This window comes from Crocodylus siamensis, chromosome 2, assembly GCF_052110815.1.
Source record: "Crocodylus siamensis isolate JL-2025a chromosome 2, ASM5211081v1, whole genome shotgun sequence".
In the NCBI taxonomy this organism is placed as follows: Eukaryota; Metazoa; Chordata; order Crocodylia; family Crocodylidae; genus Crocodylus; species Crocodylus siamensis.
This window is the reverse complement of record NC_143396.1, coordinates 265,806,031-265,831,002: the sequence shown is the minus strand read 5'-3', so window position 1 is coordinate 265,831,002 and position 24,972 is coordinate 265,806,031. Positions and strand designations below refer to the sequence as shown.

The 24,972-nt window shown below is 43.9% G+C and overlaps 1 protein-coding gene and 1 pseudogene across 1 annotated transcript in view; one reads left to right on the top strand and one right to left on the bottom strand.

The window, feature by feature from the left end:
• Positions 1 to 20,638: 20,638 nt before the first annotated feature.
• Positions 20,639 to 20,767, bottom strand: LOC149872132 (U2 spliceosomal RNA; annotated as a pseudogene).
• Positions 20,768 to 21,308: 541 nt separating this feature from the next.
• LGMN (legumain) overlaps positions 21,309 to 24,972 on the top strand; it is a 38,039-nt gene continuing 34,375 nt past the window's right edge. The window contains exon 1 of the mRNA XM_090033898.1: positions 21,309 to 21,463. The gene's annotated coding sequence lies outside the window, so the exon portion shown is untranslated. The remainder of the gene's footprint in view (positions 21,464 to 24,972) is intronic.

The following is a 24,972-nucleotide window of genomic DNA, read 5'->3' as shown; positions in this document are numbered from 1 at the left end:
ATCTTCAAGAAAGGGAGGAAAGTGGATCTGTCAAACTACAGGCCCATCAGCCTGACCGCTATCCCGGGGAAGGCTTTAGGATTATCAAAGAATGCTCTGTCTTCTATCTACACAAATCTCATTCCTGAGGATCAGAACTTTATTTCTTTCTTTGGAATGCAACAGTTCAGGAAAGTCACAATTGTACTGTGTGTGGTGGTCCCTGATTGTTCAGGGGTGCTTGTACACTGACTAGTGTTAGTCCTATGAAAGGCTTTGAATATAAGGACAGAAAATATGAATTTGACAGTTTCCAACAAGGTGTCCAGAAAAAAGCTACATTCAATTTCATTTAGTAGGATTATTGAGCATTGGGGCATCTGTGTTTTGAACTAAGTACAGCTTTTTACTTATGCCTTATTGCAAAGAATTACATCAACCAAGCCTTGAATCCTAAATCTAATAAATGGGAGATGAAGTCTTCTTAACCATAAATGGAAAAATGCATTTTTTTTCATGGCTGTGACTACTTGTGTATCCAGACTCTCTGAAAGTTCTTAGGGCAGATATCCACAATGAGATGTGAACCAAAAAGCCCCACTAAAGCACTTGATCTATACGGATGCTGCAGAGCTGAGTCCAACTAATGCACTGCCTCTTTTGGGTATGTGCTAGGCTGGGGATGGGAGAGTGCCAAGTTTAAAATAAAGTGCAGTTTTTATGTTTTTTTCATGTCTGCAAGCAGCAGCATGTATTTTGCAACTGTGTTTTAGCAAGAGGTGTCACAATCCAAAGGATGCTTCAGTGTTCATGAAATCAAAAAATTAGATCTCAGCATTTTCATGATTGCTCAAATGTGTAGAAAGGCACATACCAGCAGGAAAGTTATAAACAATTAAATAAAGGACACATTTGGTTAATTGTGTTTTGGACTACATTTTACAAAATCTGCATTTCACCCTACAGGACTTGAGAAATATGTTAAGAAATATGTGAAAATGCCTGCAGTAGTTTGCAACAGATAAGAGCAGTATGTCTGTTTTTGCCCCTTTTCTCATTCTCACAAGAAATTAATGACCTCCCCACCTCAAACAACAGTTTAGTATTGTAAGTGGGGTCATACTGTGTGCTTGTGAAAGGCTCTTCATTTAGAAAGATGCTTATCAGGGGTATAGGTTGTAGCCATGTTGGTCTAAGGACGTAGGAAGACAAGGTTCTTTGGGTAAATCCAATATCTTTTATTAGACCAACTCAAATAGTTGGAAAAAATCTTCTTTGCAAGCTTTTGGGTATGGACACCCTTCGTCAGGCTGAGGAAGCATCTGCAGTTGGTCTGTGCTCTTCCCGGATGGTCTGTGCTCTTCCTGGATTCCAAGTGGATGGAAGATATTCTTATGGCTTTTTAACTTTTAGACTTGTTTTTATATGCTTATTTTCTTTAGATTAAGTGCCATTTAAAATGCATTGTCCTTTCCTCTAGCTTTTGCTAATAATAACAAGTAAGTGTATGGTAGGGAGTGTTCCACATGTATATCTTACTATATTTTAAATGTTTATCTTCACACACAATGCAAACATTATTTGGCTAGTAACTGGCACCAAGTAGTGCATTGTACTTGCCAATGACCCAAGTGGATCTATAGTGATTTTTACTTTAACCAGTTCAGTACACTTCTGTGTACAATGTAAATGGAGCCACTAAACATCCTAATATAACTGGTTTGGCCAGTCCTCCTCCTCCTTTCTTCTCTGTTCATTCTCACATTCCAGCATGTACTGCTTGACATGGTGATTGTGACAATCTGTATACATATACTTTGGGCTATGGGACAGTGTACAGATTTTCCTAGAACATACAAACATAGACGGTGGTAAGAAAAATAACTGAATCATAGAAGCTTTATGAAGAAAGATTCTCTGTGCACATAATTCATATTTTAGCTCCATTGTCAAGTGGTATCAGATGTCAGGGAATTGGAAGTTAGCCTTATGCTGAAAGAAATTCACAGGTTCACAGAAGTTTAGGGCTGGAAGGGACCTCGTGATATCATCGGGTCCATCCCCCCTGCTCTGGACAGGAAAGACTCTTGGGATCAAATAACCCAGCAAGGTGTACATCCAGACTCCTTTTTAAGACCTCCAGGGTAGGTGCCTGCACAACCCCCACTGGCAGTCCATTCCAGAGTCTGGTCACACCATGAACAATGAGGTGTGGGGTGGGGGGCACGGCAACTGCCCGCAGGCAGCGGTGTCAGCAGTGAGCGGGGAGCTCCTGCAGGCAGCCACAGTGGTGTTGGTGGAGGGGGAAGGAGTGGCAAGCTCCTACCAGTGGTTGGCAACCACCTGTATATACCACCGGCAGCATCAGCAGTGGTCAGCAGCAATCAGCAACTGCCCACAGATGCTGCCTGTAGTGTCAACGGCGAAGGGGGTGGGTGGCGAGCAGTGACTGCCTGCACACGCCACCAGCAGCTTTGGCAGTGCTTCTGTCAGGGAGTGCACCGCCAATCTCAGGGAGTGCACATGGGTGCACATGCACCTCTTATGCATCACGAAGGGGTTACACGAGCTGTAAAGTTTTTCCTTCTCTCCAGTCTGAAATCTTCTGCTAGGAGTTTATAACCATTGCTCCTGGTTTTCTCCTGGAGCACTTTGGTGAAGAGTTGTTTGCCTGGCCCCTGATGCTCTCCCCTGATATATTTGTAAGCTGCCACCAAATCCCCCGAAGTCTTCTCTTTTCTAGGCTGAACAGTTCCATATCTGTCAGCTTTTCCTCGTATGGCTTGCTCTTCAGGCCTTTAATCATATGAGAAGGCTTGTCGGTGAGGCCCTAATGGACCACAACCCCAGGGGGAGGGGAGTTCAGGATGAGTGGTTGCTCCTCAAGGGACTGATCCTCAATGCACAAGCTAATTCTATTCCATCTTGGAGGAAAGGCAGCAAGAGGGCACAGCAGCCCCCCTGGCTCTCCAGGGATCTAGCAGACCTCCTGAGGCTAAAAAGAAAGGCCTACAAAGGATGGAGGATGGGATTCACCTCCAAGAAGGAATATTCTGCACTGGTCCAGTCCTGCAGGGAGCAAATCAGGAAAGCCAAGGCTGCAACTGAACTCCAACTAGCTTTGAGCATCAAGGACAAAAAAAGTCCTTTTTCAGATATGTGGGGAGCCAGAGGAAAAGCAAGGGCAACATTGGACCCCAGTGCTGAACCAGATGGGACAACTGACAACTGACACCCAGGAAAAAGCCAACCTATTAAATGGGTATACTTTGCGTCGGTCTTTTATCAGTCCCATGGGACACCCATGCCCGCTACAGGACAGGGAGGCCAGGGAGCACGACAGGCTGAGAGCCATGGGGCTCTTTAGCTTGGAAAAAGCACAGGCTCAGGGGTGAACTGATGGCCACCTATAAGTTTATCAGGGGTGACCATCAGGGGTAACATTTGTTCACCAGAGCGCCCCAAGGGATGACGAGGTCGAACGGTCACAAACTCCTGCAAGACCGTTTCAGGCTGGATATAAGGAAGAATTTCTTTACTGTCCGAGCCCCCAAGGTCTGGAACAGCCTGCCATCGGGGGTAGTTCAAGCACGTACATTGAACACCGTCAGGAGTAAATTGGATGCTTATCTTGCTGGGATCCTATGACCCCAGCTAACTTCTTGCCCTTCGGGTGGAGGGCTGGACTCAATGATCTTTTGAGATCACTTCCAGCCCTAATGTCTATGAAATCTGTGAAATCGCTGGACTCTCTCAAGCTTCTCCACATTCTTCTTGAAGTGTGATGCCCAGAACTGGATGCAGCACTCCAGCTGCAGTCTCACCAATGCCAAATAGAGCGAGATAATAACTTCCTTAGTTTTGCTTGAGATTCATCAGTTGATGCATGCCAGTGTATTGTCTTCTGTGCTAACTGTAGCAGTACACTGGTAGCTCATATTAATTTTATGGTCATTTATGCCCCCAGGTCCCTTTCAGATGTGGTGGTAGCGAGCATAGCACTACCGAGCCTGTAAGTCTGTTGCATATTTTTCCTCCCCAGATGGAGCACTTTTCACTTTTCAGTGTTGAACAGCATCTGGTTCTGGTCCTCCTATCTAACTAATCTATCTAGGTCTGCCTGGATCATCAGCCTACCCTGAGGCGTAGCCACAATTCCCCACAGTTTAGTGTCATTGGTGAACTTTGCCAGTGTGCTTTTCACCCCTACATCCAAATACTGGATGAAAATGTTGAAAAGCACTGATCCAAGTACCGAACCCTATGGGACCCCACTGGCTACCTTCCCCCAGGTTGACACGGATGTGTCTACTAGTACTCTGGGAATTACAGGAATCTTAGTATATTTTTGTACAATGAGTTATTTACAAACATATACATCTGTACTGGAACAAGAGGTGGTCATAAATGTTCCACAGGACAAATAGGCAAAGGCTCCACCCCAAGGGCTGAATAACTAGAGACATTAAAGTGAAGAACAAACTCTCTTGCTGCTTACCAAGTCTCTCCAGGAGAACCTACATCAGAAAACACAACCACCATACAATATATACTTTAAAGAGTAAAGACATGCACTCTAAGAAAGAAATCCTGTAAGATTATATATAACAATACTCTCTAGTACCCTTTGCTATAGCAGAAGTATTGCAGGGAAATGGTTATAAAAACATGGTGTAATGTAGATATAGCCAAAAGCCTATAACTACAGCCATGGGTGAATATAGGATTTTGAAAAGGGGGGTGCAGATGGTATGGTGCATCATTATATATAACAGAACACATGTTTCTCCAGTTAAAAATAATCTAGAATTTGTATTAATATACTAAGGGACTAGGGCTGTATTATTCAGTTTAAGGTTGAAGCAAAAACAAATATAACTTCATTGGAATGAGTTAAAAACAATCTGTAGGGTTGTGAAATAGGAGCTTCATTATCAGGAAGAGCTAACAGACAGCAGAATTGCAGAATAAAAGATTAACTGATGGATCCTCAAGACCATTAAAAAGAAGGGAGAGTTGTTAACACCTGTGGAACAAAAAGTTTAGGAGGGAACAGGTAGATTATAATCAACTTCTTCAGCACTGCCTGAATAGAAATGCTGCTGCAGTTGACAGCCAGTTGGTTTTAAATGTTTGAGTGGAGCAGGGGTACAAGTGCACCCCTCCACCTGGATCCACGCCTGCCTACAACATCTCTGTAATCTTTCCTAAAAGTTCTCTCATGGTACCCTGGATGATGAATGCCAATATACTGACCCCATACCTACTGCACCCTTCTTAAAAAGGTGCAGGCTTGATTGGTCAATGGTTTATTCTAATATAGCATTTTTCCTCTTAGCTAATACCACCAGTTCAATTCTAATTTTGATGAATTTTCAGGTGGCTGAAAATTGTTACCAGCTCTCAAGGGTTGGGAGCCCGCGTACTATGCATGGGTGATGTCAGTCTAGTTTTTAATACCCAGTTGTTATCACAAACATCACCATGCTGGCACTTGCATTATTAATTTCAAAAGGTAAGGACTAAATGGGCAAGGAGACTCAACACCCTAGGACTCCTTTGCCTCCTCCTAAGTCAGTAGTAAAAACACTGATAAAGCATTTCAGCTTTCTTAGGCAGCACATAAGGAACACTAAAAATGAGAATGTCTTTTCCTTCTTCAGTTTAATTAACTTTTTAAAAATGAAGTAAACTTTTTTTCTCAGAAACCCCCCCCACAATACAAAGCTAAGGTTACATTTTATAACTTTGTTTAATTAAATTCTGGTTATGGGTCTTAAAACATTATTATTCAGCCATAGGCCACCTCTACAGAGAGGATGTGTGGTCTAGTGGATAGAATACTGGATTGGGACTTAATAATCTTAAACAGCTTTTCTCAAATTATGAAAAATATTTTTAAAAATAGATCTTCATTTTAGATGACCAATTAGAGGCACCTGGCATATGATTTTCCAAATGTGCTCCACAACTCTTATAACCATTGGCACCAACTTTTATATTTGCCAGGTAGGGGAGGGAGGGCCCTAACATGATGGAAAATGGAAAGTTTTATGCATTTTAGGCAGCAGCCCTCTTTCTGATGGAGGCTAGGGCCCTCAGACTGCCATATACACAGTACTAAATGTGCCACGTTAAATCCCTCTGAACTTCATAACTCTTGGGTTCATAATAACTGAGGCACTTAATTGTTAGAAATGCACAGTAAATGGAGTATTGTTATAATATTGTTAGAAATGGAGTGTTGTTAGAACTGCACAGTTTGCATCTCATACCTGATAAGCAAAAAAACACTGCCAAGGACTTTTTCTTTCTTAGCTAGCTTTGTTACAGTTTTTTCTTATGCTAAATCACTCCCTCCCCCACACTCCTTCAGCCTCCCCCTGGTTTTCACATGCAGATTACAGAAGCTGGAATTCAACTGACTGTGTCCTTGAAAGGGGGCGGGATTTCAACTCTTGGTGACCTAGAGAACTTTCTGAGCGTGCGCAATTAGCTGATGCATATTCACCTATCCACCCCGCATACTTAAGTAGTTAATTATAATATACATGCGACGGATGAAGTGACATGATCACATACATGTTTGTATGAACCGGAAATGAGCTGTAAGAGTTCCTGTTTCTGCACACGTGCCCAGGAGGGAAGGGATAAAATGCCAGCTGAGAATTTCCTCAGGGGCGCGGAGTAATCTGAGTCCTTTGACTCTGCTCCGACCCTATTTGCAAATACACCTTTTGTGCTGCTAATAAGTGTGTGTCTGAGATTTCTTTGCGAGCCTCCAAAGAAACGAACCGCTTTTTGCATCATAATGTTAGTGGCTTCTTAAAAATATTTCTCACTGGTTCACTTCCCTTTCTGTAAAGTGGAGATAATGCTTCTCTAATCCCACGATGTGTGACTAGAACTGCGTGACTGTTTTGGATACTATGGTCATAAGAGCTGGAGAAAAAAAGCCTACTTTTTAAAAAAACATGTATTTTATATTTTGTTGATGACACAGTACAGTGGCACATGATCTATGCTGACATGATATTCTTGTTACATTACTGCACATAACATTCTTCAGGAACAATACCTTCATAATATCAATGTGCTTAAGTTAACAGGCAGACAAGGTTCTTTGAGTAAATGTTATATCTTTTTTTAGACCAACTGAATAGTTGGAAAAAATTGTTCTTTGCAGGCTTTCTGGCACAACACCCTTCTTCAGGATAGGGAGAATCTGCTGGTGTTTGTGTACTCTCTTGCGTCAAATAGAAACTTAAGTCAATATGCAAAATACAGGCCTGTGAAAATGCAAGTGTGTGGCACGAAAGATCAGAGGGGATAGGAGTTAGTGGGAGTGAGACAGGTAGGTAGGGGGGAAAGAGAGGGGGAACACAAAAGAAGGGAACGTTGACCCCTGATAAAATGTAGAGAGGTTACCTGGGTTATTGGATGGCAGGCAGGTTATAATGTGCTATAAATCCAATGTCTATATTTAGTCCATGATTTTTTGTATCCAATAGGCTGATGAAGTGAAGTTTGTAGGCTCGTCTGCAAAAGGTGTTTTGTACATTTTCTTTAAGGATTAGAACTGAGGGATATGAGAGAGAGTGGTTTTCTTGTGAGAAATGTGCCCGCCCACAGGTAATTTCGTATTTTTGTCATTGATAGATTTTCAGTGTGGATTCATTCTGGTACATAATTGTTGCTTGGTTTCTCCTACATGTTTTCCATCAGGGCATTTAGTTCACTGGAAGAGCTATATTAGATTTGTGAAGGTGCAGGTGTAAGATCCAGGAATGTTGATGGTTTTGGTGTGGGGTGTAGTTATTGTGAGAGTGGTGGAGATGTGTTGGCAGGTTTTACATTTCTTGTCCTGGCATGGTCTGGATCCATTCAGTGTGTTTTGAGCCATAGCAAGTTTGCTTCTTGTGATGAGACTGGTAAGGTTTGGTGCCCGTTTAAAGGCTAGAATGGGTAGTTCTGGAAAGATCTCTTTAAGAATTGGGTCTTCTAGTATGGGCTGCAATTGTTTGAGGATTTTCCATAAAGGTTCCAGGGAAGGATGTTATGTCATAACTAATGGTGTGCGATTCGTGGGAATTCTCTTTTTGTATTGCATCAATTCTTCATGTAGTGTCCGTGTGGCTCTTGCAAAAGTGTGGTCGATCTCTCTGTGTCCATGCCTTCAGATATGGTTACCCTACCTTAAAAGGCCTGATATTCAGAACTGTTGATCCCTGCTCTCAGAAGAAGCAGGTCCCCTAAGTAAATCAAGGTGGGTGCTTAAAAAGCTGAGGTTATGAAATATCAGGAGCCCCTGTTGAAAATTCAGAGCTAAAGTACCTTTCCCTTCATTGCTGCACAAGCACACATTTCCCTTCTGGACATTGATGTAACAGAAGCCCCTTCTTGCTTGCACACCCCTCTCTCCCCCCCGCTGCATTTTATGCATTTCTTTTTCCTTCTAAGTATTGGCAGAGACCTAGCACACTCATTACATGGGTGTGGCAAGGCTTAGAGCAAGTCAGCTCCTCTTTTTGTAGGAGAAACCTAGAAACTACATCTACATATCAATTAAGCTCAGTGTCACTAAAGAAAACAAAAGAACTAGCATATCCACTTCAAATACTGTAAACATATCCTGTGCTAACCTAACTCACTTACTGTCCCTAGTAGCCTTTGATCCTCACTACCTCACATTGCATTTTTATATATTTCTCACAGTGCATTTTTATATTTCACCTGTCTCATCGTTACCATGGAATTTTGTATTTTATATTTTATACTTTTAAACCCTAAAGGAATGTACTCCCTAGAGAAAGAAGTTACACCTTGGACCATTGTTAAAAACTGCATTGAAATCATGAATGGTGCATGCCTCCAGTGGCTGTGGGGCACGGCTGCACTGGCGGTGGCGGAAGCACGGTGGTGGTGGTGGGATCCCAGTGGTGGTAAGCTGGGAGCTCCCGCAGATGTTGCCAGCATTGTCGGACATGCACCTGCATGTACCACCTACACATGTAATTGTAAAGTGATAAAATCTGCTATATTGGACTGGTCCCCTCTGAGTGAATGTAAGTGTATGATTATCAATAGGTGATTAAATAACAATAGCCTAGCCAGAGAAACTTACCATTACAAAACTCTACTCTACAAGCCATTTTAGGCTAATTAAGCAAAGGAACTGATTCCTGTGACTGAGCACCCACCCTGTTGACTATTTCTGCAACCATTAACAATACTATAATCAAAATCACAAACTGAAATAATCAAAATCACAAACTGAATCCCGAAACTGCGCTAGAAACTGCGCTAGCTACTGGCAGGCAAGACCCCTGTGACTAACAGCTGTCTTGCACTACTGAAGACCCACGTGGGACAACGACCTCTGGATTGGGCAGCCAAAATGATGCTGGGGAATCACACAAGTCTGCCAGAAAGGGATAAAAGGCAGTGAAGTGTGACCCTCAGTGGCGCGCTCTCATCCAGCACCTGACCTACCAAGACAGAAGGACAAGCAGGTGATCCCCTTCTGAAGAAGACATTGCCTTGAAGGAAGCTGACCATCAACAGCAGACTCCAGGGCCTTGGACAGGTAGATATACTGACACCAGTGTTCTCACAATCACTGCAGCAGCTACTATACACTTCACTACATGAGTCTGAGTGACACGAGCTTGAATGAGTGAGTGCATGTGTGTGTATGTGTTAAGGTGGCCAGTACCCCTCATAACTCAAAGCTTGCATTTATGATTTTATTGGTAACTTCACATCCTGTACAATAAATTAGACTTATTATGATCCCGTGAGTTGGTCCTTTGTAGCCAACACCTCAGTTATCTTGATGAAAGAGTTTATTGACTTACAGTAGAGAGAAATAGCTTCTGTTCACTTAAAGGCCGTCTGGTGGGTAGGTTAATTGTGGTAAATCCTTTCAAGTGTTGAGGAAAAGACGTTTTAGATTAGAGACTGCCTTTATTCTTATCTATGTTTTTTCATTATGTAAATACTGCAAAGAAGCTTATGAACCCCTTTATTTTAATCCTATCTTAAAACTTCTTACCCTAAAGTAAATGACATCATAAATAAGCCTATTGTCATTTTATAACTGTTCAAAATTAGTTGCTGAATAGGCATTTGAGTATGCAATAAGAGGACAAGGGTCTGGATTAGACGAAACAAAACTGTTGTAGGCTGGATTTCAAGCAGTCAAACATCTGTACCCTTATTGCTAAGGAAATCCTTCTTGCATCTCACTGTGGCTTCAGACCATTGGGAGGCACCATGGTTTGATTTTTATGGCCTGACAGATCCAGAAAAAATGCCAAGAACAACACCAGGAACTGTATATGGCCTTTATCAATTTGACGAAAGCCTTCAACTGTTAACTGTGAGAGTCTGTGAAAGATCTTATCAAAATTTGGCTTTCCAGGGAAATTTATCACTATCCTAAGACTCCTTCATGACCAGATGACTGCCTTCATCCTATGCAGTGGCTCCGCTACAAAGCCCTTTGCTATTTGAACTGCCATCAAGCAGGGCTGTGTGATTACAACAGTTTTGTTTTCCATCTTTCTTGAGGTCATCAAGATGCTCATAGATTCATAGATTCATAGATGCTAGGGTCGGAAGGGACCTCAATAGATCATCGAGTCCGACCCCCTGCATAAGCAGGAAAGAGTGCTGGGCCTACATTACCCCAGCTAGATACACATCTAGCCTTCGCTTGAAGACCCCCAGGGTAGGGGAGAGCACCACCTCCCTTGGGAGCCCGTTCCAGACCTTGGCCACTCGAACTGTGAAGAAGTTCCTCCTAATATCCAATCTAAATCTGCTCTCTTCTAGCTTGTGGCCATTATTTCTTGTAACCCCCGGGGGCGCCTTGGTGAATAAATACTCACCAATTCCCTTCTGTGCCCCCCGATGAACTTATAGGCAGCCACCAGGTCGCCTCTCAACCTTCTCTTGCGGAGGCTGAAAAGGTCCAGTTTCTCTAGTCTCTCCTCGTAGGGCTTGGCCTGCAGGCCCTTAACCATACGAGTGGCTGTCTGCCACATGACATCAGTACTGAGTACAGGATGGATGGGAACCTTTTCAATCTTTTCTGCCTTCATGACAAAACCAAAGTTATGTTGGCCTTAATTGTAGAACTTCAGTATGCTGATGACTGTGCTGCTGTCGTTGCACATACTGAGGAGGACCTACAAGTGGCCTAAACTGCTTCCCTCAAGCATACCAGGGCCTGAAACTGGCCCTTAACACTGGAAAAACAAAGGTGCTTCATCAGCCTGCTCTGGGCCAGTTTATTCCCCAGTGAAGATCCTCGTTGATGGACAAGAGCTGGAAAATGTTGAACCTCAGCAACATTCTCTCAAAGAAGGCCAACATTAACAAAAAGATCCAGTACAGGATCCAATATGCCAGCTCTGCCTTCAAAAGACTGGATCATCATGTGTTCAACAATCATGGCATCAGGACTCAAACAAAGGTCCTATTATATAAGGCTGTGGTAACACCAACTCTTCTCTATAGCTGTGAAGCTTGGGCCACCTGAAAAGCCAGTTTCACCTTAAAAGGGAGGGACCAACTGATAAGCCTAGAATGCCTTTACCGGTGCTACCTCCGGAAGTTATCCTTGGCAGAAAGTGGGAGGATCGTTGTACAAATGCCAGTATCCTCACCAACACCAACACCACCACTATGGAAGTGTTGATTATTCAACATCAGCTGTACTAGACTGGGCATTGTGTGCACAGGCCTGATGTACATCTACCAAAACAACTGCTATACTCCCAACTGAGTCAAGGACAAAAGACTCGCAAGGGACAAAGGAAATGCTTCAAGGAGATCTTCAAGGTGAACATTAAGAAGTATGGCATTGATACCACAATTTGGGAAAAACTAGCCGGGGATAGGACTACATGGCAATGGCTTTTAAAGAGAGAAGGTACATCTTACTTTGTGGAAAATTGTCTTGCTCTTGAGACAGAAAAATGACAGAAACAGAAGGTAAGAAAACAAGACCGAGAAATCTGTGGTCTGATCCTCCCTTTAACCACCATATGTGGCATCTGCCAGAGAGTCTGCAGCTCTAGAATTGGCTTTCCTAGCCATCAACAAACTCATCTACAATCCTTTACTTTACTTGATTGCCAACAATGACAACCATTGTACCCTTATTGAATCAAATGAGAAAAAAGTCAATCCTATTTCACTGCTTGAAAATGTTTCTGGACAATTTTTCCAAGTAGGAAATACCTTTTACAAAAAGTTCATGCAAGTCTTATGAACAGAGGTGTAACTATTAAGTTTTGTGCCCTGGGTCAGTGTTTCCCCAACCTGGTGCATTTATGCCCCACCATAGTCAAGTCAGGTACTCTTAATTCCGTCCCTTGCTGCAAACTCCATCACTGCTTCCCTTGCTGCCACTCTCCTTGCCACTGAGTGCTGTCACTTACTTCCACTGCCAAGTACCATCACTTACCCACACTACCAAGTGCTACCACTTCCCTATGCCACTGATTCCCCTAACCGGCTGCAGTAGAAGTGAGGAATTTGGTGGCACTAAAGGGAACAGCTGCAGGAGAGGGGAGAATGGCTGAATTAGGGGTCTTCCCAAACCTGGCTATGGCTGATGCCTCCAGTTGCTTTTACCACTACCCCAGCACAGATTCCCGGGGGGAGCCTTCATTCTGTCACCACCTTTAAGCTGGCACCTGGGGCTGGTGCCCCACTTGCTCACCATTACTTACATTACTGGTTTTATAAGGTATAGTCTCTAGAAACATTTCCGTATAGACTGGCAAACTTGCTAACTTTCAGCTGCTGCATTTTTAAGTTTGGTGTATTAACAGTGTCATTTGTGCATTTTGTTCAGTGGTACAAACTTGAGTTACATTTGCAATTCTAGGCTGTCTCCCTGTGATTGAAAGAATCTGTTTCCCATTAAAAGTAAGTATAAACGGTCAGTTCTTTGCCCTGGGCAATGATGGTGGGTGGTGCAGAAGCAGCAGCCAAAGGTTTGTTGCTGCTGGGGGTGATGTCAGCTCCTTTTTTGCTGCCAGTGCGTGTGTTGAGAGGCCACTGAAACAACAGTTTCCAGTGGCAAAAAGGTGACTTGTCCCCTGAAGCAGCAAACTGCTGTCTGCTGCTCTTGTGCTGCTGCTATTCTGCCATCACTGATGGAGCCAGAGCTTCTACAAGGAAGGTGCAGAGTGAAGGGGGAGAAGATGGGAGTGTGAGGCACCTTTCTAGTTCCACTGCAGAGAGTCCCACTTAAGCAGTGCCTAGGGCTTTTGCTCTGCTTGCCCATCTATTTTTATGCTACTGCCTTTGACCCATGGGAGTGCTGCTGAGGCACACAAAGCAAGCCTAGCCCCAGATGGCTTGATGTATGTTTTTTATAGTAGCCCTTTTGGTTGATTAGAAGCATAGCTGATGGGCTCATGATCCAGTTTTTCTTAACTGGAAAGATAGCGGCTTGATGCTACAAGTACCTATGCTAAAACATCCTCAAGGTTTTCCCAGAAATGTCAAGGACTTCTTTAAGGAATAGGTAGCAAATTATGTATTACTATTCCACGCTGATATATCAACATTTCATCTCAACCTTGCACAAGACAACAAAGGCTCATGAGTTAGAGTCTTGCCTGAGTATTTTCAGAAAAGAGGAGCTTCGGGTTAATTTAATACCAGCTGTACAATCCCACAGATGATTATGTAGGGTGTTCCATCTTGTGTTAACTGAAACATCACACAGAAACTGCAAGCAAAATGAGCATTTTTTAAGAGCAGAGGCAGGTTCTCTGAGTAATTCAGTTCTTATGAAGTCACTAGTTTCAGTTCTAAATTCTCATTCATAATTTGTGACTTTGTTGGTCTGGTGGAAATGCAGCCAAATACATCAGAAGGTTGTCATGAGATCTCTGGATGATTGTTACTTTGGCCCTCCAGAACTGTCATAGGATAAACAAAGTGTTCTCATAGGCATGACTTTCTTCCCCATTGTCCTGTTTCTATTTAAGTAAAAAAGATACTATTTTTTTACTGACTTGATAACTGATCTGCCATTTTCTATACTGCCGCTTCCATTGTTGAGTGGCTATGCTAAGTGGTTATTCTTTATCCCTGGCCTTTGAGAGCTCTTTCAGTTATTATACTTTCATAGGAAAGTGTTACATTTAAGATTTTCATTTATCATGAGTGGGTTTTGTTTTTCTTTCCTTAGTGTGAAACTATCAAATTCCTCTTATTTGCTGATGTTGACTGAATCATGGATTCAGATGCACACGCTCATGGATTAGAATAGCTGATACTTGATTAACTTCAGCAAGCGGGCAATTTCTGTGCCCACTTGACCATTTCACCCTAATTACCATAATGCAAATTCAAAGATGCCAAAAATATGTTCCATCTTCCCTCAGGTCCTCTTCTTGATCAATGTAAACTCCATCTTCCCTGTAACCAGCCTTGCAACTAAAATATATGAATGGACTTTTCCTTTCCATTTCTCCAGAATTTTAACTGTTGCCAAATCTTGCTATATCTTTCTTTACATCTTCAAAATTGGTTATTTTTCTCTCCATTCTTACTACAAAAACCTCTCTGTGCTTTAGTCCTCTACTGTCTGAGTGGCAGAAAATATTCTTTCTGACATGTTTATTATTCTTTCCCATAAAAATGCTGCCTTTCCTACCATTCCACCAGTGTTTCTGACTTGACTTCCTCACCTGTAGAGGCATGTTGTACTCCCCTTTAAAACTCTGTATGACTGTATCCTATCACCATCTCTGCTCTCATTTCTTCCTGCTCCTTCATCTGCCTACTAAGTCCTAAGCCTGTCAGTCTATCCACACCTCTTATATCCTTTTTTCACTCTTACCTCCTTCTGTTCATTGTCAGGATGCCAGGAGCCTTCCTGTCCAAACTAATACTCATTTCATTCAACAAGCCTCTCTATGTTAATTCAATTGGAGAAATACTGTAAGTGTATTTAGTAATGAATATCTGTACCATTTTGAACAATGAGATTATGTCAGATCTGTTAATCTAACAAACTCTACGCACTTTGGAGTGAGAAACTAGCCATCTATATTTTCCACAGAGAACGCTTGGTGTTTAATATATAACATAGTTTTAGTTTTGGATACATATATGATTATTTGTCACCTTTACACATCTAAATCCCATTGAGGAATACCCAAATATGACAGAAACAGTATTTAAAAAGACCATTGGACCTGAGTGATGGGTCACCAAACTACACAATAGACACTAAATACAATTTAGAACTAGAGGGGGTATTACAGGACATAATAATATCCCCTCTCTATATAATCTATTCAATACAAATTAAATATATAATCTATTTAATACAAGTTAAACTCAAAATACAATTATTTTTGCTAAAAAGTGCAGTGTTGTGGACTTTGACAGGCAAGAAAAGTCGTCTATGAGCCAATCACCAATTTGAACAATTTAGCTATAAAAATTAAGTAGAAATGTATCCTATTTTCAAGAAAGCCTGATCCAAAAAAGTATCCATTTTGTTAGACATGATATATTCATATCAAGAGATTTTGTTAGACATGATATATTATATTCATATCAAGAAATGGATGCAAATCCTAAAGTCATTTCGTTCCGGCCTCCACCCAGACGGAGCCCCTGGCTCTGGGCTGTGGGGGCTGCCTGGCATGGCTGCCAGCAACTGAGAATGGGAGCAAGGTCACCCTCACCTGTGGTGTATGCTCCTTAATGAGGTCTCTGGAGTCCCAGGTGACTGAGCTCCAGGCGCAGGTAGGCAGACTTCATGCCATCAGGGCCCATGAGCAAGAGGCTGATGACAACTACAGTCAGGCTCTTCTGAAGAATCAAGAAAGAAGAGTATGGATGCCCGACTGTGTGAAGATGGATGCCAGGGAGCTCAACCGAGAGCCAAGGCATGCTTGGAAGGCAGTTGTCTTGGGTCCCAAGACACACAGTACCAGGTTCACTCCTCCCTTGGAACTGAGCAACAGGTATGCACCTCTCATACCACCAGCAGAGACATCAACAGGAGCACTGGCTCTGGATGAGGGGAAGCAGCTAGCTGCCGCCCCTAAGAAGAGGCTCAGGGTGGTTGTGGTGGATGACTCCCTCCTGAGAAAGGATTCCGTGGATCAAGGAAGCTGGCAGCAGAGACTGGAGCCCGGCAGAACTCAGCGGAGTTGGGACACAGGGAAGTCAGATTGATGGCAAGTACTGAACCCGGCAGAGGCAACACAATTGGGGACAGACTGGTAATGAAGCCGGACAACACGTAATAGGGAAGGAGGAAGGCCAGGGGAAGCGCTCGGGATAACAACATCTTTCACACCCGGCAGCTATCATATTCCAGGAACTCAAGCATCAAAGACAGCACAGGACATCAGCCTTAACGCAGGTGATGAAATCAAGGTTGGCATTAGGTGGGTGTAGGGAAGGTTGGAGCCCTACAAAGGCAGAGCAGCAAGAACGACCCAGGGGGAACACTAAGGGGAGATGGGACCAAAACATTGTCCTCCCAATCTGGAAGCAATCATCATCAAAAACATGGCAGGCAAGGCCCCTTGGTGAACTGACCCAAAATTGTTCCCATAATCAAGCTATTCATCCCTAAGAATAACGGCAAGGCTAGAGAGGGATCCCCGTACAAGATGTACTGGAGAAAGCATGGAAGATTACAAGGGGATATAACTGTAGGAGTCTATTACATACCTCCTAACCAGGAGGAAGATCTTGACCATGAATTCACTTGGGAACTGGCTGAGGCTGCACACTCTTGGTGCATGGTCATCATGGGTGACTTCAACCCTGACATCTCATGGGAAGAGCATTCAGCCAAATCTGATTGGTTGTGAAGCTTCCTCACTTGCATTGACAAGCTCTATTTGATTCAAGAAGTCTGTGGGCTGACAAGAGGTAAGGCACTGCTGGATGTGATACTGGCCAAAGGGGATGATCTAGTGAGCAACATGAGGATTGAAGGCAAGCTTGCTGACAGTGATCATGAGTTGATCACTTTCTCTATCCATTGCTGTCATGGGGACGTAAGCACAGTCAAGAGAGAGACCATGCCCGCAGAGAAAGCAGAGGTGAAAAAAGAAAATGAAAAAAAATCACCATTTTCAGGACGCTGGAGGGAGACGCCAGTGCAGTTCATCAGCTATGGCCATCGGCAGGTGGGGCTGGGTGACATCAGCAAGAGACTCTGTCCAGAGAAGATAAAAGCCGGTCCCAAAAGCATGGGAGAAGGAACGCTGGGGTCAGGAGAAGCGGCAGGGGACCACTGGACTGAGCACGTCCAGCTGCAGCAGGGAGCTGCGGAGCCGGCGGAGAAAAAAGCAACGGCTGCAGCAGGACCCATGGAAGATCCCCATGCCGGAGATGATTGGCAGGGTTCAGAGGAGCCAGTAGAGGTCAGCAGTGGTGGCAGCAAGAGCCGTTGGAAGAGCTTCTGCTGGTGGCGGCTGGTGCCAAGACGCCAGGCCAGAAGCGGATCTGGGAGGAGACAAAGGAAACCCCAACTGGGGTGAAAGCACGGGTCCCAACCCAGGGGACATGCTAATTTAGGGGCACTTGGGGCAAGGGGAACAGAGGACCCTTGGCTCCACGGTTGCCCTGCCTTTCTCTTTACTTTTCTTTTCTTCCTCTGACCTTTCCTTTTTTCTTCTTCACTTCGGGTCATCCTGAGGTGTGGGGTTTTGTCAGTATGGGTCTTCTTGTGTTTTACCTTTGTTCTATTTTAGTTCCCTGCTTAGAGCAGGTTAACTCAGCACACCTTACCAAGTATTGGGGAATTAGAGACCCCAATTAGAGACAAAAGACAACATGTGATCGTGGCGATGACTAGCAGCATCCATCATAGAACACTTAGGGTGTCAAAGGGGACAACCCCAAAGGCAAAGTGCCCTCCGACCCTCTGGGTCTAGTTGGAGCCCAAGGCGTCTGTCTGCAAAGGAGGAAGCATAGGAACCAAGGAAGACACCATCTAAGGGCTAGCCACAAAAGACCCTGAGGCTTGTCTCGAAGGTTGGCGTATGGCCGGGGTATAGGGGAGGTGGAGCCCTGTGTACATCCGCCAAGAGATGTGACAACTCTGGAGGCATCCTTAATGGGGAACCCCTTCACTAAAGATCCATCCGAAGTCGTGGCAGGAGAGTTTGGGGGTTCTTAGGAAGTGATCGAGGACTCCTCTGGAGTTCACACGAGGCTACAGGTGTCTGTGTCAAGGCATCGCAAGAGTGGATCATTGAACAGAGGCACAAACACAAAACTGGCAAATCAGTCAGCAATGCAGAAATTCTCGACTTTAGGAAAGCTGACTTTCACAAGCTCAGGAGTTTGGTAGTTGAGGTCCTGAGAGACCATGATCTGACAAGGAGGGGAGTTCATGATGAGTGGTTGTTCCTTAAGGACATGATCCTAAAGGCACAAGGGAAATCCATTTTGGGCTGTAGGAAAGGTAGCAAAAAGGCTGGGAGACCCCATTGGCTCAATAGGGAACTCATGGATCTCCTCAATCTGAAAAGAGAAGCTTATAAGGGATGGAAGTCAGGAATTACCACTAAGGAGGATTATGCAGCACTAGCCTGCAACTGTAGGGAGCAGACCAGAAAAGCTGAGGCTGAAACCGAACTCAAACTGGCTATGGGAATCAAGAAAAATAAAAAATCCTTCTTCAAATATGTGAGAAGTCAGAAAAAAAAGAGGCAACATTAGACCCTTGCTGACAACTGCCACCCAGGAAAAAGCTAATCTCAGCAATTACTTTGCATCTGTTTTCCACCAGCCCGAGGGGACCACCCTGCCTTGCAGGATGCAGGACACAGGACTACTAGAGTAAGGGCAATCACATTCCTATAATTGGTTAAGATCTTGTGAGGGAACAGGCTGAGAGTCTGGACATCTACAAGTCAGATGGCCTAGATGGAATGCACCCAAGAGTGCTAAAAGAGTTGACTGACATCATAGCATGACCAATGGCAAGGTTATTTGAGAACCTGTGGTACTCAGGAGAAGTTTCTGAAAACTGGAAGTGGGCTAATGTGGTACCTATCTTCAAGAAAAGAAAGAAGGAAGATCCAGGGAACTACAGGCCAATCAGTTTGACCTCAATCCCTGGAAAGACCTTGGAAAAAATCATCAAAGAAACAATCAACCACAGGCTAACAGAAGGCAATGTTCTGAGAGAGAGCCAGCATGACTTCATGGTGGGTAGGTCTTGCTTGACCAACCTCATTTTCTTCTATGACCAGGTGGACAAAGGAGAAGAGGTTGATGTCATATATTTAAATATCAAAAAAGCCTTTGACTGGTCTCCCACAATGTCCTCATGGAAAAATTCGGGAACTGTGGCCTCAACAACCTTATGGTCTGATGGCTGCAGACCTGGCTCCATGGTTGGACCCACAGAGTGATAGTCAATAGAACAGAGTCAACATGGCACATGGTGACCAGTGGTGTCCCCCAGGGCGGGGGCAACGCATAGGGGGTGCATGCGGGTGCATGCAGGTGCACTTGCACCCCCTTGAGTGGCAGTGCACCTACAAAAAGGCACTGCTGACAAGGCGCAAGTGGGCAGTCACCGCATGCCACCTTGCTGCTGACATTTGTTATTCTTATAATTGCACTTAGCTGTACAATTTTATTTTTTTATTATTAAAACATTTTTACACTGGCAAAAGACCTAGGGTTGCCAGCACATCTGTGCTATAAAAACTTTCTTAAATATAGATGAAATTTGTGCGACAAAAATGTGCTTTTATCTGTGAAGCTTATATCAGTTCAGTGAACAAAATAAATTACTCCGCAGAGACACTTTTATGACAAAAGTGATTCCATCTGCACATGGTCATCATGGAAATGTCATTAATTTTACACCCTACAATGAGGTTACTGTGGTGGCGAAAGGTTCTAATATTGACATGGCCCAAGCCAGATGTTTTAAAAACCATTTAAAGATTGCTTTTAATGCCTATTTATTTGAAATGACTGACAAGTATTTTAGGTAAGGACTTCTTTCTTAACTATTCAAGATCCTAACCCCTACAATTGTTTGCTGAAGCTGTAATGTCTATGCACAGTTTTGTACCATTTAAGCTGTGGTTCTAAAATAACTTTTACTGGTACAAATATGCTAATACTGTATAGTTCATAAGCAAAAGCTGCATCGGCATGAAGTACCTTTATATTGCTATAACTGCCTCTGTGCCTCAACGGCTCCACCCATACCGGGGTATCCCAGGGTGTGAGGGTGCACTGGTGTACTTGCTTCCCGTGAGAGTGCTGGTACCCCCCACCAGCGAGCACTTTGGCTGGTAGGGGGACACAGAGAGTGCTTGTGCCCCCCTAAAATTGGGTCCACTGGTGCTCCCCCTAGTTGTGCACCACTGGTACCCCCCAGACTTGGGAGGCACCAGTCACCCATGTTTGGCACTCCTCTGACTCCTGGTCCACCCAAAGCTTAAAACCAACTGCTTGGCAGTGGCAGCAGCATTTCCAGTCAGACAGCACTGAAGGAGTCAACTAACTTCATGGCTCATTATAATCTGCCTGATCCCATCCAAACTCTTCATTCGGCAGCTGTTAACCCACCGGCTTTAACCCACCCGCTTTCCTTTGAAATGTTTTGGTTTTTTTTTTCTGTTTTTTTTGCACCGGTCCTGGAAGCACTGCAATACCAGGTCAATGCATGGAGTGGATGGAGCACGCTCCGGTTCCACCACCCAATACCAAAAAGAATCTGCTCAATAAAGACCTCCTATGGAGGACATATGGGCTTTTAGTTCCACCGCCATCCCTCTGCAGTGCTGCTGCCTGCTCGCTCCTTCTGGTAACCTGCTCCCATTTCACAGCCCTGCAGACTGGGGTTTTGTTTTTTTAAACTCTAGCTAAAACTATTAACTCAGGTGAGGAAATATTAACTCAGGTGAACATTAGCTCAAGTGTGGAAATCCCTTTCAATGAAGCATTGGAGGCAGGGTCCAGAAGCTCAACAAGGCTTGACTTTGTTTTGTGGAGCTGAAAAAGAGTTGTGCATTTAATATAATGACTCGAGGAGTAATGAAACAACATTTTGGGATTACTTTCCCCTCGTTTGTTGTGCTTATTGTGCTGGTTATTCAAATTAATACGCACAGTGACACAGCTATTACAGAGCTGGGCGGGGCTCCGTGAGCAAAGCCCCCGGCTCCCCTCAGCGCTCCAAGCCTGGGACCCGCCCCGGCGCGGACTACAGCTCCCTATGTGCTTTGCGTGCGCCCCCCGGCGCAGCTTGCCCGCGCCACAGCTGGGCCCTCGGGGAATTGTAGTCACCGCGCGGGGGGCGGGGCAATGTGGCCGCGCCTCTCCCCGCTGCGATTGGCTGAGTGCGCCGCCACTCGCGCGCCTCTATACAGTGCCCCCTGGCCGCAGCAATCACAGCAGCCGTCGGGGTTCCTGCGGGCGGCTGGTCGGAGCGGCGCGGGGCCGGGTAAGAGCCGGGAGTCACTTGCGGGCGGGAGGTACGGGCGGCCCAGCAGCGCGACCCGGAGACGTGGTGCTGGGGGTCGGTCCCGGTGCTGTCCTGTCGGGCCTGGCTCGCCTGCCGCCAGGGTTTGGAGCCAGGCGGCCCGGCGTCCGCTCCCCTGCCGGCCACAGCCGTTCCCAGGGGGGCCGCGGCTCCTGTGTTCCTCCCTGCAGGCCGGACACGTCCAGGGCGTTTCCGCGGGGATCCCAGGCGTGGCGAGGGCCCGGCCGGCCCGGCGGGCTCCTCCGCTCTCCGTAATGCCTAACAATTACTGTCTTGTTTTTTTCGTACTAAAAAAAACTCAAAACCGAGGGAAAGCACAGAGCTGGGGTTCTCCCAGGGGCACCTGGCTGCAGCGATGGATGACTGGAGATGGAAAAAATTGAGACCCACTGGGCCAGATGCTGCATACACCAAAAAAGGGACGGAAATGGTCACTGGAAAGTGGCAACTTCAGAAGCAGCCGTGTGATCATCAGCACTGCCACCTCTGCCTGGCCCATAAGATTTGTTTTTTCTTTAAGGAGTTGGGCTTAAAGCTGTCCTGATGCATGGCTTGCCGCCATGACAGGAGCTGTTGGGAAAGGGCAGCTCATGAATGAAGCACAAGAAGCATTTCCACCACTTAGTGTGCACAGATGTGGTCCCAAAGAATAGTTCTTAAGTGGAAAACTAGTCATGGATCCATAGGCTAGGAGGGGACCTCACAGGTATCCCCTGCATGGATGCCAGGTTTGCTGTCCTTACGTGTTGCAGACAGGTGTACTCAGCCTCTTTTTGAATCTGTCTAGTGAAGGAGGTCCCCTGCTTCCCTGGGCAGCCTGCTCCATTTTCCTACTGTTCCAATGGACAGGTTTTTCCCTGAGTTTCAGAGAGGAATTTCTGGTGGTGTCTTGTGTGGGGGATGGATTGCTTGCACACTGTGGAGTCAGTTTGAAGTGCGGTAAATCATATGTCCCTGCCTTCCTTTCTGTCGGACTTCAGACTAACACAGTTAACTCAGGTTCATTTAGAGCTGCAGTTGAGAGAATTACCTTCACGTGAAGGTCTATCATGTGTTTAGCTTAAACTAATGCCCAGAGTCCTTAATTGAGATTGGACTGCATTTTGCTGCATATTGTACAAATGCATAGGATGACATGGCTCTTGTGCAGACTAGCTGAAATGGTTAATGAAGATTAGATGAATGAATAAAAAATAGCAAGACTAAGAATAAACACCATGTACAAAGGACTGAGGTACAAAGTTCATTGGTTACTTATTTTCCTAGGTCATCTGTGTCTGGTCTTTGAATTTTATCTCCATGGCCTAAAGGGGGGTGGTAGGTCTTGGGCAGCCTCCACTCCTTTGTATTCTTAACTAGGCATACAAAGCAAAGGTCTGGGTGTGATGGTCACCGGACTTCATGCAAAGGGCTTCATCAGGCGCCTGACTAGACCTCTTATGCATACACCATAATGGTTGCCTAGATTCCTCTTTCATTAGTGTCAGCATTGTCAACCGAAAGTTTTTAGACATCTACCTACTTCATGCTCACAGAAATAGCTTCCATCTGCAGAATGATGCAGTCTAACATATTATATGAATAGCTTTTGCATTAATACTTGTATTTTTTGTACCTGCAGTTTGGAAAGTGTGATTACATGATAAAAAAAATGACTGATTTAATGTATGGGGGTATTTTGGATGCGAGTAGGTGAAAGTGAAAAAGTAAATGGCTGGTTTCAGTTTCATTGAATTCTTGGGTTGCAAGGATAAACTCTGGGTTTACTCAGACCAGGACTACAGGTTTGTCAGTCACGGGGACGAAGAAGTGTGACTTCTGTTGTGAAATAATGGGCCATCATCCTTGGTGCTGCTCTAGGACTTAATCTGATATTCAGTGGACTAGTAATTTTAAAATGATTTTAAACTTGTAGTTAAATATTATTAAATGGGTTTGTGCTACTTTTTATATGAACACAAGTGCTATCTTTTTAAATTAGAATTTTTTTGCATTTGTTATGAATACATTTGCACATTTTCAGTGACTGATTTTGTATTTAATGGGTTTTTTTAATGGTTTTGAATCTCAAACCATTACTCTATTATAATCAGTTAGTAGAAGATTTAGGTAAGATTCCTTCTGTAAGTGTCTTGTTCTAATCTTCATTTCTACTGCTTGCAAAATATAAAACTCTTAAAAAGAAATGATGAGCGAAATTGTCCCTGAATTATAGAAACCGAAATATCTTCCTCCTATTAACTTTCAGTATGAAATGTAGGACTGGCTCTAAAAATCCAGGTATTTATTTAGATACTTGGTCTTAGACATTCAGATTTAGGAATTAGTCCATGAGTTCAGTATCATGTAACTGACAAGTGCCTTGCAGAATGAGTTCTGTGACTTGCAGGATGGGGAAATCAATAGTCAGGTGGTAGTAATTGGCACTACCTTATCTAGGAAAAGAATTGTGACTTGGTTTTGAAAATAAGCCATTGGGTCATGAGAACAGCTAAAAGGAAGCAAACAATAGATGTTGTTCTAGAAAAATTGTAATACTGGGATCTAATGGATTCATAGTATAGAATTTATAAGAAAGAAAGTCTAAGCAAAATATATTAAGAGGCAAGTGGTTGGTTTGTTTGTTTGTTGTATTAGCCTGACTACAGAATGTATTTACTATATTTCAGTTAATGCCTATACATTATTGTATGTCAGAATTCAAACAGCAATGCATAGCAATGGTCTACAATGGTGAAAATGCCATAGTCAAGACTTTTCTATAAGGTCAATATGCAGTAGATCTAAATTATCCCTATTACCAAACTACTAGGTGATTTTGAGCTTTGTGTGAATTTTAAACTCTTTCAGATACAGATCAGGTATATCTTGTATAACAAAACTCCTGGTGCATGCAACATTAGAAACAGCAAAGTAAAATGTTGGGAATTGAAGATAGAAATGTATAGAACTGCAGTTCAAATATAAAACAAACTAGAAGAATTTATGGAAGTTGCCTTTCCATTTCTCTTGGAATTTGTGGCCTAGACATTGCTTATTTTTGTCACATGCTGCTTTCTTTTCTCATGTTGCGGGTCAGTAGTTGTCTTTTTTTTTTAAAATTTTAAATAACTTTTGCCGCCTTCTCATTCCAAAGGGGAAGGGAAGAATTTAGTCTTTATTTGGTTTTCATAAGTTTGACTTCTCTCCTGAGACGGCTAGTTAGTACTAATTGTAGTAATGAGTTTCATACTGCAGACACTTAGATTATCTATTAGAACCTGGACTGAGCTCCACCAGCTCATTTCATGTGAGCCACTGAGCAAGTGTCAGATGGCAAACAACATGCATGCATATGTGGAACTGAACTAACAACCTGCATCTTTAAGAACTGATTATTCTGAGATAAGATCCATATCTCACTTCTGATCTGCAGAGCCCTTTTCTCTTTATTTGACAACTGCAAAGAGAAAGTGATTTAGCAGAATTGT